The 13,996-nt window shown below is 40.1% G+C and overlaps 1 protein-coding gene across 1 annotated transcript in view; it reads left to right on the forward strand.

Moving 5' to 3' along the window:
* LOC135706944 (uncharacterized) overlaps nucleotides 1-13,996 on the forward strand; it is a 60,333-nt gene that overhangs the window by 35,982 nt on the left and 10,355 nt on the right. The window lies entirely within an intron of this gene.

Raw genomic sequence — 13,996 nt, forward strand, 5'->3', positions numbered from 1 at the left:
TCGATTTGTTTATTATTTTTAACCACGAAATCCGCTGTCAAAGTATTCGACTTGACAGCGGTTTGTTTTTTTTTTAATTTTCAGCCAGCAAAACGCATGTATTGGTAAAACTGCTCACTTATAAAACGGTGGTAAAGAACTCTATTGCTGGTTTAAATTAAATACCATTACCAATAGATTTTTGTAGAAAACACTTTCATATTTAATTTTACTGTTGTTTCTATCAAAATTATTATGCATTTTGAGCAAGCATCGTAGAATCACAATCACAGTACATTTGTTAACATCCATAGGCAACTATACTGAAATCCTGATGTTTCCATGACTTCCAGGGAAAATGCCTTACCTCGTGCGACCACCGACCGTAGTAAACACGACGTCATTTTCTATTACCAAAACGTAGGCGGAATGAATTCTGATGTTCTTGACTACCACCTAGCTGTATCGGACCGGTGCTACGATGTCATCGTTTTTGTCGAGACTTGGCTCGATTCTCGAACGCTTTCCATCCAGGTGTTCGGATCCGAATACGAGGTTTTCCGCTGTGACAGAAATCCGAAAAACAGTCGGAAATCTACTGGAGGTGGTGTTCTCGTGGTTGTTCGTTCCGGGTTAAAGGCGAGATCTATTGAAAACGTCTTGTGAAACTGTGTGGAACAAGTTTGGGTGGCCGTAGAACTGAGCGATCGCACACTGTACCTATGTGCGGTGTATATTGCACCTGACCGGGTTCGTGATAACGAACTTATCGATACCCATTGCCGGTACGTTTTCACCATAATGGAGAGTGCGACACCAAATCGTTCTGGGTGACTTCAATCTACCCGGCGTTTCCTGGAAACCATCTCACAGCGGCTTTCTCTACCCAGACCCTGTACACTCTGTATTTCATACAGGATCAGTTAGCGTTCTCGACTGCTATAGTACAGCAACACTATCTCAAATAAACCACGTAGTCAACGAAAACAACCGTAGCCTGGACCTCTGCTTCGTTAGCGTTCAGGACACCGCTCCTTTCATCTCCACGGCACCTTCTCCGCTAGTAAAGCAAGTACATCATCACCCTCCCTTGGCTGTCACTGTAGCTGACAATCACGATCGGGTCTTTGACGACATTTCCACGACCGTGTCATACGATTTCCGGAAAGCCGATCACCGTAGTATCGTCAACGTGCTATCTAGTATAGATTGGGAGAGCATCCTCGATCCTGATAATGTTGAAACCGCTGCGCAAACATTTTCACATGTCTTGGCTTATGTCATTGACAGGCACGTTCCGAAAAGAGTTCACCGTCTCTCCCTGGCAGACGAGTGAACTGCGTAGGTTGAAGTCGACCAAGAGAGCCGCATTAAGAAAATTCACTAAGTATCGTACGCTTTCGCTGAAACGTCACTACGTTAGGCTCAATTATGAGTTCAAGCGAGTTAGCCGTCGATGCTATTCGCGATATCAACGAGGAATTCAGAGGAAACTCAAGTCGCACCCGAAGTCATTCTGGAATTACGTAAATGAGCAGCGCAAGAAATCCGGCCTACCTTTTTCAATGGAGTTGAATGGAGCAGTTGCTTCCACTCCTCAGCAGATCTGTCGTTTGTTTTCTGAGAAGTTCGCCAGTGTTTTCACGAATGAGAGATTAACTGACAAACACGATACCCTAGCAGCTAGTAATGTTCCACTGTACGGTCAAACACTGGGTGCGGTGGATGTCAACGTCGAGATGATTTCCACTGCCGCATCACAACTCAAGTCGTCCTTCAATCCAGGACCCGATGGCGTTCCATCCGTATTCCTGAAAAAGCATATTGCCAGCTTGCTGATGCCCATGCTTCACCTATTTCGATTGTCCATCTCGAGTGGTACATTTCCATCTTGTTGGAAATTCGCACATATGTTTCCTATCCACAAAAAGGGCAGCAAACGGGATGTGGACAATTATCGTGGAATTACGTCGTTGAGCGCAGTTTCGAAGTTATTCGAGTTAGTCATCATGGAGCCTCTACTCTCTCATTGTAAGCAGTATCTAAGTGGTGATCAACACGGCTTCACTTCCGGTCGTTCTACTTCCACAAATCTGCTGTGTTTGACATCGTATCTTACGGAAAGCATGGCAGAGAGGACTCAAACAGACGTCATATACACCGACTTGTCAGCTGCCTTGGGGTCAGCGGCAACCTCTTGCGATGGTTTCGTTCATTTCTCACTGATCGGCAACTGATGGTTGCCATTGGTGACAACCGGTCCAATATCTATCTAGCTACGTCAGGAATACCTCAAGGAAGTCACCTGGGACCTTTGATTTTCTTACTCTACTTCAACGACGTGAACTTGGTCATTGAAGGCCAACGACTATCGTATGCAGACGATCTTAAAATCTACCTACGAATCCACTCGATTGATGACCGTCACTTCCTTCAACGTCAGTTCGAAGCCTTTGCCAGCTGGTGTAATTTGAACCGAATGGTGGTTAACCCCACTAAGTGTTCAGTGATCACTTTTACTCGGAAGAAAGAACCAATCACATTTGAATACAAACTTATCGGCACTGTAATCGACCGTGTGAACCATGTGAAAGATCTGGGTGTTATTCTGGATTCTCAACTTACGTACAAGCAGCACATCTCGTACGAAGTTGACAAGGCGTCTAGGACATTGGGATTTATCTTCAGGATAGCAAAGAATTTCTCCGATATCTACTGTTTGAAGTCACTGTACTGTTCCTAGGTGCGATCCATTCTGGAATATTGTTCTGTGGTCTGGAGTCCAAGCTACAACAATGGTGCTGAGAGAGTTGAGTCCGTTCAACGCCGTTTTCTTCGATTCGCTCTGCGGAAGCTGCCTTGGAGAGACCCACTTCATCTGCCCAGCTATGAAAGTCGTTGCCAGCGGATTGATCTGGAGCCTCTCCGAACTAGAAGAGACACCTCTAGGGCCCTGTTCATTACGGACACTTTACAAGGTAGAATTGATTGCAGTGCAATCTTGGGGCAAGTCAACATTAACGTCCAACCCCGTGCGCTACGTAACAACGTTATGCTGAGATTGCCACTTCAGCGCACAAACTATGGCATGAACGGTGCAATAGGTGGGCTGCAACGAGTGTTCAATCGAGACTCGGGCATCTTCGATTTCCATATGCCTCGACAGCTGCTACGAAGATACTTCTTATCGTTCTTTTCTGGCACAGTTAACCGTGAATGATTGTGTGTTTTATTTATGTATTCTATTCTTAGTTTTTATTTTTTGACTAACCTATATAAGTTACTTAAATCATCATTGGGGCTATACACAGCCTGTTGATGCAGACAAATAAATAAATAAATAAATAGTAGATTTAACCGTAATCAGCGTGGTTATAATGAAAATAAGTGTTTTCTGCAAACTAGTATTCCTAACTATAGTGCTTGTTTCAGTGAACTTTCAATTCTCGCGTAACATTTGAAAAAGGCCTATTTTGTTTAATACACTGAAACCTCCGTTTACGAAGTCTTTTTCAGACAGTATTCATTTTACGTCCCTCTTTTTACGAAGTAAATCTCAAATCTAGGAGCACGCAATAACCTTTAACTCCAACGCAGGCAACGGTTTTGGGAAACTGGGATATACCATAGAGGTAACTCTAAGACTAGAAGGTCCCGAAAAAACGTGCTCAACTTTTTGGCTCAGCTCTGGTACTATCTTCGGTCCCAAGCTAATCGATTCACCCTTCGAAACATAGGAAAATCCAATAACCCCTCATTTTATCTGTCAAACTTTCATAGCGGAGCAAAACAAACATTGTGTAGTACTAGAATTTTGTTATATGCGACAGTTAGAAGATACTGAGAGGTTAGCACATATCATCGGCAAGAGACGTGCGTGTGAGAAAATTTGCGAAAGAATTTTGACTAGAATGGGGTACGTTAATTGATTTGCTTGGGACCAACAGGCTATTCAAGTAGTGAGCCAATTTAAAATCGTTAGTTTCCACCGGTTGGATATACTGTGAAATACCCCACTATATGGGTATTTTTGGAATCGAAGTGACTTTTAGTGACCGGAAATCAATGCCTGACGCCATTTTTAAATCCAAGATGACCGCTTCCGGTTAGAGAAAAGCTTGGAAATTTTGTCAAATACCCCACAATATGGGTATCCTTTGAAATCGGATTGTCGTGTAGGGAACGGAAATTCATGTCTGTCAACATTTTGATACCCAAGGTGGCGGCTTCCGGTTACAGAAAAAATAGGAAATTCTGTCAACTACTCCACAATATGGGTATGTTTGGAAGCGGAATGGCGTGTAGGGACCAGACATCGATGTTTGACGCTATTTTGAAATGCAAGATGGCGGCTTCCGGTTACAGAAAAACTTGGAAATTCCGTCGAATTCCCCACAATATGGGTATTTTTGGAATCCAAGTGCATTTAAGGACCGGAAATCGATGTCTGACGCCAGCAATTGAATACTCAATCTTCATACAAAATTCTTCTTTCTCCAGCGACTGGAAATACGAGGACATGCCGGAATACCATGAAGCAAATTACGAAGAAGCCAAACGTAGACTATGTATGTACAATAGATTGGAAAAATTAAAAAAAAGTATTGAAGGAAATGTCGATACTGTAGTAGAAAAATTTCACTCAATTCTTCAGAGCCTAATTTTAGAAACTGTACCATAAAAAAAGAAAACGAACACAAAACAATAAACTACCCGCATGGTTCAATCCACAACGGAAAAATTTGAAGAATAAAAAACAGAAAGCTCATAAACTATACAAAAAAGAAAAAACTGAAACCAATTTGCGAAATTATCACAACTTATGCAACCAATTAAATACAACCATCAACTCTGCATATGAAGATTATAACCACAAAGTCGAAAATGAAGTCAAGTCATGTCCTAAGATTTTTTTAAATTATATAAACACGATATATAAAAAGTAGCAATTTTCCTTCGCGAATGAATTTGCAATCTCTTTGCAAACTTCTTCCAAGAAGTATACACCACATTTTCCGAAGAAGATCGTGACCGCGATTTCTTTGCATTCATTCCTGAAATTTCTAAAAACATCTCTGTCAACCAACTTTCTCAACATGAAGTCCTCAATGCGCTAAAAAACTTAAACGCGCCGAAAAGGTCTGGACCTGACGGCACCGCACCCATATTTTTGAAAAACCTTTCTGAAGAACTCGCATTTCCTCTAGTGCGTCTTTTCAACATGTCTCTGAAAAATGGAAAATTCCCTGAATTTTGGAAATCATCTTATTTGGTACCTATTTTCAAATCAGGTGCAAAATCAGACATTCGAATTATCGTGGGATTGCTATTATTTCTTGCATTCCAAAACTTTTTGAATCAATCGTAAACGGCAATATATTTCAGCAGGTGAAAAATCTAATTACAAGTAAACAGCATGGCTTTTTTAAAGGTCGCTCAACTACCTCTAATCTTCTAGAATATGTATCTTTCATTCTTAAAGCGTTGGATAGTGGCAAGCACGTTGAAGCGCTATACACCGACTTCAGTAAAGCATTTGACCGCATCGACATACCATTATTAATCCTCAAATTGCAGAAAATAGGAATGGAGCCTGGACTTTTCAATTGGATTCAATCATACCTAACAATTCGTAAACAAATAGTCCGCTTTCAAAATAAACTTTCAGAACCAATTTCAGTCACCTCTGGGGTACCCCAGGGTTCTCATTTAGGCCCACTTCTTTATATTTTGTACATAAACGACATTTCCTACATATTTAAAAAAAAAATAAAACTGCTTGTATTTGCAGACGACATGAAGCTCTTTATGGAAATAAGTAATTCTAGCGATGCAGAAGAATTCCAGAATGACATCAATAATTCCACACCTGGTGTAGTAAAAGTCTACTTCAACTGAACGTAAAAAAATGTACCGCAATAGCATTTAGCAGAAAAGTTGAAACACCACATGTTGAAATATCATTAGGCAACCAAATAGTAGAAAAATGCAAAATTGTAAGAGATCTAGGTGTAATCCTAGACTTCAAACTAACTTTTATAGAACACTAGCTGAATGTGCCCGGCCTTGCTCGGGATTCAATATTAGCTTGAGTTTACGCACCAATTAAAAAAAGGATGCTATATTTAACGTAGCCCCCCTTTATCTAAGGGGCCACCCCTTATGACCTCCACATGCCAAATTTGGTTCCATTTGCTTGATTAGTTCTCGAGTTATGCAGAAATTTCTGTTTAGTTTGTATGGGAGCCCCCTCTTACAGAGGAGGGAGGGGTCTCAAACCATCATAAGAACCTTCACCGGCCCCAAAAACCCCTGCATACACATTTTCACGCCGATCGGTTCAGTAGTTTCCGAGTCTATAAGGGTCAGACAGACAGACAGAAATTCATTTTTATATATATAGATTATAATGCTATCATTAGTAAAGCAAACAGAATGCTAGGCTTCATTTAAAGGTTCAATCATAATTTCGAAGACCCATACACTATTAAGCTATTATATACCACATATGTAAGGCCAATTCTGGAATACTGCCACCTAGTATGGAATCCATACTTTTCCATACACGAAGAACGCATAGAATCTGTCCAAAAACAATTCCTTTTATACGCTTTACGTAAATTGAATTGGACTGCATTTCCATTACCATCTTATGAAGCGCGCTGCATGCTCATCAATATACACGCACTTAAGGAGCGCCGCCAATTTTCAATGCTTTTATTGATCAACGACATTATTTCAATGCGCATTGATTCGGCAGAAATTCTCACACGAAAAACTAAGCTAAATCAGAATAGAATTAATGCATAGTATGTAAGTAAACATTGTAATAATCATTGTATGTAGTCTACACCGGCTTGACGAAATAAAATAAAAAATAAATAAAATAAAAGAAATAAAAGAAACTTTTAAATCCAAGATGACCGCTTCCGGTTAGAAAAAAGCTTGGAAATTCAGTCAAATACCCCACAATATGGGTATTTTTAGAATCTGAGTGACGTGTAGAAACCGAAAATCGATGTCAGACGCCATTTTGATCCAATATGGTGGATGGATGTCACCCAGATTTAAAAAAATACTCATATTGTGGAGTATTTGACAGTATTTTCCAGTGTTTCTCTAACCTGATGCTGGCATCTTGGGTTTCAAAATGGGGTCAGTTATGGATTTCCGGTTTTAACAAGTCACCCCGATTCTTAAGATATCCATATTGTGGGTTATTTAACATTATTTTGCTGTTTTTATGTAACCGGAAGTCACCATCTTGGTTTTGAAAATGGCGTCAGACATCGATTTCCGATTCCTACACGCATGCTTGGCATACACAGTTGTATACACCAACTGCTCATTTGTTAATAACTTTTCACTCAGGTTTTGAAATTTGTTTTTCTTTAAAGTAATTGATAGATTAGGATCATAGTTTACTATAGATATGCAAAGAGTAGGTAAATCTTAACATTTGAATCAACACCAATGAATTGTTACACTTAAAGTACGAGATGTGCAGCGAGCATTTCTCCCTTAATTTTTACAACGCAAAAACAAATAGAGTTTATTACTAGAATTAAAATCTACTTGTTTTTACGTATCTATTAAAAGCTTAAACTCTATTCCATCTACTGCTATTTGGCCTGGAACTGCCTGGAAATCGATCATTATGTGTTTCGTTTTTAGTGGGTACGTATAACATTTTCGGTTATAAGTATCAAGAAAAATCTTGTTAGAGTTTTATCATGAGACTGACGAGTTTCTCTTAACAAAAAAGTAGATTTTAAGCTCCTAGTAACATTGACAGATTGGCTTCATCGACTTTCTCTTTGTTCTCCATAGTAGACATTCCCATGTATTTTTCAGCACACAGATTGATAAAATAAGCTTTTCTCTAGCATCGAATACGACAAACACAACAAGTAACGATTATGTCTATACAGAGCTGGAAAAAGGGCCCATCTGGTTTGATCGATTCTCTTAATCGACTTTCTCTTTTGATAACCACGGCTAGGCAAACAGTTTTCTTGCTATTTTTGCCACATAGCATGATAAAGGAGGTTTTTATCTATCGTCCAAATCGTCATATAGGGGAAATGGATGTAATGTCGGTCTAAATGCCCTTAATTTGGGCCCATACATAAATTCAGCAATCGACTAAATTTTCAATAGCTACCAAAATATCCATTAGATGCGTTCATCTAGATAAAATTAATAAATAGCAGATTTTTAGCGATGGGCCCAATCTTAGATCCATAGCCCAACATTAGAGCCATTTCCCCTACAACAGGGAATGTTGTTGCAGCTGAGAATCGAGCAAAGCAGATGGGCCCTTTTTCCAGCTCTGTATAGATGTGCTCAAGTCTTTTTTTTTTTTTGATTTCCGTCGATCTTGTTTTTCGTGCTGAGCACCAATGCCACCGACGCCAGGAAGGCAGCTCCCACACCTGGACCCTACCTATCGACCCATCAACTCATGAACCGGGGACCAACGGCTTTACTTCCCTTCCGAAGGAAGACGTGATCAGAGATGTTATGCCTCAGAGCATCCCGGCGGCGCCGACTGGGATTGAACCCAGGCCTGCTGGAGTGAGAGGTAATCAAGCTTACCACAACACCACCGGCGCCGCTGTGTGCTCAAGTTATAAACGAAAGAGAGAGTCGATCAATGTTACTTAGGACATAATGCAATGATAAGCTTTATATTACAGCATAATTCGACAGTGATGATGCATAAGGACGTATACGCGATGATCGATTCTATTCATCGATTTTCTCTTTGCATTGTTATAGCTTAACGAAACAATTTTCTACAATTTGTTCAATGCAGAATTGAAATAGATTGTATTGGCTATCAAAAGCAACAACAAACGCACCGAGAAACGTTAAATCTAGCCAGTTATTATCAAAAGAGAGAATCGACGCCGCGTTTACGCCCTTATGCATGCTCACTATCGAATTTTCAAATTTATTTAACTGACATTTAATAACAGCATTCACAGTAACAGAACCGATTGATATCATTAGCTTTAAAGGGGTATTTTTCATTAAACTAAGTGTCAATGAATCTGCACTGTATGTATGTATGTAAGGTAGCCACCATCCCTTCGAAGATCTTGTCTTGTATGCAGCTCAACCTAAAACAGACCCCCTTCATTCTTTGGAATTTATAGTCAGATAAGAGCACCAAACGGTTTGTGACGAGACACCGTTGAACTGCAGCGTTGAAAGAAAACACGCACATCAACATCTATGCCTGTACGAATCAACACCACTGAACAGACGGTACACTAATCGTCATCATTCAGCATCGGCAGCTTCCGTTTACGTTTACATTCGCCGGCGTTGACAAACACACGTTATAAAAATAAATAGGAAAGTAATCGTTATTACAACGTAATTTTTTAATAGAATGCGTGCTGCGTTGGCCAAGGAAGGTGGCATATTTTATTATGTTTGTTTAGCATTGATTTCGATAAGTTGCATTTCCAGTGGCTGGGGTGTTGAAAAATTATTCAGGCCGAGGGAATGTTTTGTCCATGTATACCTCTATGCTTATATAGATTATTTTAAGCAGCAGCTTCGCAAATCATCAATTATGTACCATAAGAGATTTGCATCTTACTGATACCGGTGGTGGTTGTGGAAACTCGTTCACTCGAAAGCAAAACATATATACAAGCCCATCATGATGCGCGCTTGGATGTGTGATTGTTTTCTCAAGTGTTTTTGTTGCGTATAAAGTGGTAATGATTGAAAATCGGAGCAATCACAAAAAAAGTGAGAATGATAATATCTTCCTCTTCCCTCAGCTAATCATCAACGTTCGCGCTGGCATCTGTCATACTGATAACTATCAGTTCTAGATAGAGCTGGAATTAGGGCCTAACAGCTTTTGTAAACAATGACTTCTCTTGATGATTTCTAGAAATTTAAGGCTCGCCCACGCAAACCAACATCCTCATCGGGTAAAGAAAGACTTCCCCTATCCGATGGTTAGGTTGGTCTGCGTGGACGTGCCTTGAATTCCTAGAAATCATCGATAGAAGTGATTTTTTACAAAAGCTGTTACGCCCTAATTCCAGCTCTATCTAGAGTTATTGAGTCCTGGTGCACTGAACGAAAACATCCGCAATACTTCGACTGATTATTGTATTGCTCGAGCCCTTTAACAATATGCTATCGAATTTCGGATGATTTCCTTATGGTTGAACTCGTCATCAACTGATGAGCATTCATATGACTGTCTTCCAAATAAAGGATGATAATTTTTTGAAAATTGGCTGTGAAACATACAGGACTCAGAGGACAACAATTTAAGGATGGGATGACTTGCAAATGTTTTAGATTAGATTATTAATACGATTGTTTACATTTCCATATTGAATAGCCATGAACAGCCATTCTTCATTGATACAAAAATAACTTGTTGGTAGAGGAAACATCCTCCACCACGAAATAGACAATCTACGGTTTCCACGCTTTACCAATGTTCGTACCACCTTTGATAGCGATGCTTCCACCTCGTTTGTCTGCTCAGAGTATCAAATGACGTTGGATAGAATTATTTACATCATCGTTTTGAATGATTCGTGTTAAGGGGCTGAACCAATAACAAATGCATTTCAATTTAAGATGACTATCTTCCTGCAGAGTGCATTACGCATTCCATCTGAAAGCCCTATCCCTTTTCATAACAATGTTCATCCTGTTATGAAAATGGAAAATGCTCTGATTTCAAAACAACTGTCATCCGATTGCAGCTATCTTTCGAAAATGCGGTTTCGATTTGAATGGTTTGAGGTTTCATTCGAACAGAGGACGGTGGTTTGGTACAGTGTGGTGAAGTTGACGGGGGACTCCCAACAGTTTCAATGTGCACTCACCAGATTGCACTGCGATCATATATGGGTGGTGTATCAATTGCCTTGTTCGAGGAATTAATCATGTTTTGTTGTTTTTTACATCATCCACATCCAGAGGGGTAACGGCGCCGGTGGTGTAGTGGTAAGCGTGATTACTTCTCACCCCAGCAGGCCTGGGTTCAATCCCAGTCGGCGCCGCCGGGATGTTCTGAGGCATAACATCTCTGATCACGCCTTCCTTTGGATGGGAAGTAAAGCCGTTGGTCCCCGGTTCATGAGTTGATGGGTCGATAGGTAGGGCCCAGGTGTGGGAGAGCTGCCTTCCTGGCACGTCGGTAGCATTGGTGCTCAGCACGGAAAACAAGATCGACGGAAAAAACAAACCAAAGGAAAAAAAAAAAAAACATCCAGAGGGGCAGTCACTTTCGAATGTATGGGTATGGTAGGAAACCATTTGGAAATGCATGAAAATTTTCAGTTTTTATTCATTATCGTCTTTATGAGCAGATTTAGATGCACAAAAATTGCACGAGTACATTACTATGGTGATAAGGTAAACACTCGTTAATTTGCTTCCTTCTGTGAAAGCATTTTTAGTCACAAATCGTGGATTTTCTCACAGAGAACAGACGTTCAAGTTCGGTCAGAAACTTGTGTAAAATAAGTGGGAACGTCGCCGTTACGTGGTGTTAGCATCTTCTGATTTTCTCTATAAATTTTCCACTTTCGACCAATTTGGCGCTAGTATCGATAAATTTTCTGTTGAAAATTGCCACTTGGCGCTACTAGCACTTAGTGTCTAGTGTAATTTGTGCAACGCCAGCGCCATCATGTTGTCAAAGAGGGTTTTTAAGTGGGGAAGTCGCCGTTAGTGGCGCTTAAGTCGAATAGGAATCTTTACACAAGTTTTTAGAGAAATTTTATTCGAGCCTCCATGTCTGTTCTCTGTGATTTTCTGGTATTCTTCATACTGCAAAAATGATTTTCCTACCACTGAAGGAGCGACATCTCTCGGATCTTTGGTATAGCTACTACTCAAATCATATAATTAATTGGTTCGTGGGATATTTTGTTAATGTGAATTGTTCACAATTACCTTCATGACATTCAAAACTGTTTCGAATGGTCTTAATCCATCGGTCTCTTTTTTCATTCTTTCACATTCCTCCAAAATAGCTTCTTCTGTTTCTGGACGAAATTAAGGATTGATTGGCCGACAAGAATATTGAGGATGTTCATTGTCCCAGAATATTTGCGTACCACCTTGCTAGACAGCTAGACGTAGAGGTACAAACGAAGTGATTTTTTTTTGTGAATCCTTGTTCTCAGAATTCGCAAACTTCTGCTTATATTCCGCAAGACCTAAGCCCCCACCACATCCCCATTTAATAGCAAGGTGTAGTTTCCCCAATAGGTTTTTAGATTGAAATCTCAGAACTTCTTCCAGGCTTTTGATAAGTCTTTTGGATGTCTTATTAAGAATCGCCTGTAGCTGAATTTTAACACCGCATTCTGACACTGATTTTTTTCGGCTTTTAAAACTGTCTTGTATGCCGGGTACCGATCTTTCACTGGTTCCCTGACAACTTGATAGGCATTCTTGCTTAAATCAGCTTGCACTATCACTGCGATTGCCTTTTCCGGAGAAATCAGTTGCGCTTCTGGGGAGTAAATGGATCGAATTTCTTGTGTATTTGCGCTTTGAACGATCGCTGCTCTCTGTGAACTGCACTTCTGGTCACCCTCCCTGATTTTGGTTTGATTTCGGTGATACGATCAATAAAGTTATTTCTCAGGCGTAAGATGAACAGTCAGTGGTCGATTATGCTAACATGAATTGTCGCGAGTTTTGAACCATAAGATAAAGTATAATAGTCGAAAATGCATGACATACATCAATTTGGTGTAGTTCTACGTCATACTGCGGTCGCGTCTAGAACACAACCCTTTATTATTATTTTTTGACGGCAACAAAAGAGCAGCACTGTCAACAAAGTTTACATCGATGATATCGTCACTTTTCAAGCATATTTCTTTGATCTTTTCCAGATGGTTTCGTGCTCCTTGTTGAACGTCTCCTTGCAATATGCGCAGAATCCGTCCTTCAATTGCCTGCTTCTCGGTTCACAATTCCAGGATTATTCTGGTAATTGATAAATGGTTGCATGCAACAACCTCTGTCCAGCGCCTAAGCCGAGCTTCGAGTGAATTGGTCGTTAAAGGCAGTTGCTCCTTCACCACTTTGTGATTCTACAAGACGGCAGAAAGAAACATCGGCCTATTGTTGCTGTTTCGTCCTGAAATGTATTTAACTTTAAAATATTCAAGGAAGCCAGCCAGTTTTACCGGCATATTGGTCTTGATGCACCCGAATGCTCCTGCAATCCTTGAAAACGGTAGAAATGATGGTGCCTGAAAAACAAAAACGTTAATCTGAATTCACCCAGCGATTACTTAACCCAGGTAACCATAGGCACGTTATTTCGCTTTTCGCCTTTGTCCTACCTCTATGTTGCAAGTGAGTTCCTTGAATGTAACGAAAAATTGCAGTGTTTCTGCATATTTTTCGTAATTACCTACAATAATAACTTTAATATTAATATTGATGGACCAAAAAAAATAGTTAAATACAGTAATGGCCCGATTTTGTCAACCCCATTTTTGAAAACCTTTTCTAATATTCATGCGTTTTTTCAGTGGTCTTATTTTATTGTACCAAAGTATACCTTAAACATTCATCTTGAAGGTGAATGAGAAAGATTTGGAATAACAACTATGTGAAATTATTAAAAAAAAATAAAAGTCTGATGCATGGAGGGGCTGACAAAATCGGGTAATCTAAAAAATAAATAAGACTTTTATTCAAAGCAGATTCAATAGTTTCGACAGCCAAAACTATTTTTAGAGACATTCGAGTAAGTGTGCTATCAACAATACTTCCGGTCGATTTGTGAGTTGCCTGTACAAGCACAAAGCAGCCGCAATATTTTTTTTTTCTTGATTTGTTTTCCGTCGATCTTGTTTTCCGAGCTAAGCACCAATACTACCGACGCCAGGGAGGCAGCTCCCATACCTGGACCCTACCTATCGACCCATCAACTCATGAACCGGAGACCAACGGCTTTACTTCCCTCCCGAAGGAAGGCGTGATCAGAGATGTTATG

Source organism: Ochlerotatus camptorhynchus, unplaced genomic scaffold (assembly GCF_037179485.1).
Source record: "Ochlerotatus camptorhynchus isolate MF236.1 unplaced genomic scaffold, CSIRO-AGI_Acam_v1.1 ptg000298l, whole genome shotgun sequence".
In the NCBI taxonomy this organism is placed as follows: domain Eukaryota; kingdom Metazoa; phylum Arthropoda; class Insecta; order Diptera; family Culicidae; genus Ochlerotatus; species Ochlerotatus camptorhynchus.